Consider the following 3,266-nt stretch of genomic DNA (forward strand, 5'->3'; position numbering starts at 1 on the left):
TCAGCAGGAGATGTAACTTCTTCTTTAAGAGAATTGCTCTAAAAGTGATGTGCTTCTTTATAGTATGGCATGCTTTTTTCTTATTGCTTTGCCAGTTCTGCTTGGATTATGCTTAAAAAAAAAGATGTTTCTGATGAGAAAGCTAGAGTTATTAAAAAGCCACCCAATTTTTCTAAATCAATCAAGAACTGGAGAAGAAATGAGTGATTCTAGAAAGCATAGTTACACTGTGCCATAATGATTAGGCAACTGCTTATTTCATTTATGATAATGCTTTGTATCACCTTTCTCAGAGGAAATAGAAATTATTTCTCTTATTTCATTGCAAAACTCACTGTGCACCAAGACTGAATTAATACTTCATACCGTTTGTTTTTTTAAAATTTGCTTTAGCTGAGATTTCCATACCAGCCCAGTCTAAGACAAGTGCATGTCTGTAACACTTTACCATGAATGAACTTACAGCCTCCACAATATTATTATGTACAATGAGGCAAATGTTACATGTGAAAGCAAATTAAACATCTATACATCATTACAGATTAAATGTTATCCAAACCATCCACTGCATTTAGGATACTTTTCTGAACACGCGGATATAGAAAATTCATTTTTTCAGTGTAGCACAACATAAACTCCCTGTCTCATTTTTATGGGTGGCGTTAGAGTTCAGGAATCATAAACTTGGGGAAACTCAAAGCTACAAATCTGAGATAGTTTAGAAGGCATTCCGTGCTTTCATGTCAAAGAAGACCGGATGACTCAAAATCTCTTTCTCACACTCAGGAAAGCTAAGAAATTCCAGACATTCGGGAGGGTCCTACAAAGGAAGGATTTTTGGTTTCTACTTTCAGCATATTTCACATTTTTAGGCAAGCTTACAGCAGTTTTTCAACCACTGAAAATAGCCATAGTCTCACACCATTTGCATTTTCCCTCTAAACTTCCCTTTTGTCACCATTTATACTCACAAGAGGCAAAATGTGACTACCTGTTGCTCAGGTAGAGGCAGGTATTCTGGTCTTTGAAAACCAGAACTTGCTGTTAGGGATAAACATTTAAGTACTGGAATATAAGTACAGGAGGCACAAAGTTTTATACTCCAACCTTTAAGACACTAACTGTCTAATGGGCATATGGACCCCCTCTTTTTTTTTTTTTTTTCTTTTTTCCCCTCTGTAGAAACAGTGGAAAGATCTTTTGGGCTGGTTCATAATGAACCAATCCCTTATCCACTTTGACTGCTGCTGTATGCTACTTAATACAAGTTTTCTTTTCTTCAAACAAGTGACAAAGGTGCAAATCCTCAGCTGTATTAAGGTCTAATCGTGGTGCTAGTTGCAGGTTCCAGTGTTAATTGTTATGTATGTGCACATTTTGGTGCTTTCTCATGTTACTTTCCTTTGTCTGTACCTTGCCTGGAGAGACACCTGTTGTTCCCAAGAAGCAACAATGAAAAGGGTAGGGCCAGGTCAGTTTTGTGTTGAGGCTATTCTATGGTCTTGGCTTCCAAGAGAAGTCTGCTGCTCTGAAATAGAAGGACACTAAAGTGTTATATGATGCTTTTTCAGCTTTTATACTTTGGAAGCAGCTAAAGGTAAGCCAGTAAGAGTCCAGTGTTCATGCAAGGGAGTTATATCAGTGTAACAAGGTAACAGAGAAAATCATTCACAAAAGATAACACAGATTTCTATAGCTGGGGAATAACTTGCAAAATGTGAATGGGCTGTAAATATGAACTGTGAGTAATGTTAATCTGTGGTTGTGGCTCCACAACCACTGTACTGGATTTTGAACAAGTAGCCAAAACATACGATGTTGAGTTTCTGCGGTCTTTATGCTTCTATGCCAGTTTTGCCCGACAGCAAAAAGACAAAAAATACAGATCCAAGAAACAGCCAGGTAACCCCTGCATTTATTATGACCAAAGCTGAACAGGGTGTGTAACTGTAGTAATTTACTCCTTCATACCATAATGCTGTTGGATTTTTATGCTACACTTCATGCATTAAAACCAGACTTACCATCAACGCAGTTAGACTGAAAGGCGTAAAATGACTTCAAGCTCAACAGTTTTCATTCCTTCCACTCCTAAGGGTCCTCACAAGAAAAGTGAGCACCAACTGTATTGCATATTCTGAACAGTACAACGAATTGCAAATGGTGGCTACACTCCTCTAAGAAGCAGCGTCCAAAAACAAGCTTCAGGCCTGAAGTATAGTACCATTGTCGTCCGTGGGGATGTTAGATGATGTCTGCACCAAATTTTTGATAGTATTTTCATGGTTAACTTTGGTTAAAATTTCCCAGACTCACTGCTTTAAAACATTTTAGACATGAATTGAATGCCTTGAGGTTGTTATTTTTTACATTAGTATGATAGATGAATAATCTCTTTGCTGCAGCCACCTTTCTGAAGCATGCTGTGCCAGTATGCAGCTGTTTTCATATCTGCATAAGACGCAGATTCTTAAAGGTGGGGAAAAGATCTATTTTTCAAGCATCTCAAGGCTTTTCAAGGTGAAACATACCATCTGCACTTTAAATTATTACTATCAAATTTGGAGAGGAATTCAATTTCCTTTAAGCACTTCCAAAACTCTTGTATTGTGATACCAGTGTTCCAGGAAAAGCTTGGGAATAAGATAAGCTAAAAAATAAATAGAACCATCTAATTTATTCTATTCAGGCTTAAAGATAAGTGATAATAGTCACTCCACATTGGTATAAGAGTATTTGCTTTGTATGAATCTGGTACCAACAGAAGAAAGACGTTTCTACCCACTGCTCAGTCCTGTGGTCTAACAAACCAAACAGGTAAAGTTCATGCAAGACCGAGAACGAAATACTTTCGGATGTAAATCATAATGAACTGCTGACGATGGCCACCTCATATCACTACTTGCACTACAAGGTAAATGAAATTCCCCAGGCCGCTTCTGTCTTGTGTGAATTACTTTGTTACACCACACCAATTCCTCAGTTGGAACTATCAGGCTTCTTGTGGGTGGGTCCTTGATTTGCCTCGAAAGTACCTTCCACAAAAATAACCCTTGGCACCTTCATCAATCATCTGATACTGTGTTAGTGGCTAGATAAACAGGAATGTCAGCCACCAGTTTCGTGATGGAGCAAACGCAAATAGAGGGAATCCCTTTCCTCAACAGCAGTTTAAAACTCTTTCTGGAATATAAAAGAGCAGTGAGTGCAAACACTAACAATCTCGTTGCCTGTCCATGATTGATGGACAAATTAAAATACTAACA

Source organism: Buceros rhinoceros, unplaced genomic scaffold (assembly GCF_000710305.1).
Source record: "Buceros rhinoceros silvestris isolate BGI_N320 unplaced genomic scaffold, ASM71030v1 scaffold25181, whole genome shotgun sequence".
Taxonomy (NCBI): Eukaryota; Metazoa; Chordata; class Aves; order Bucerotiformes; family Bucerotidae; genus Buceros; species Buceros rhinoceros.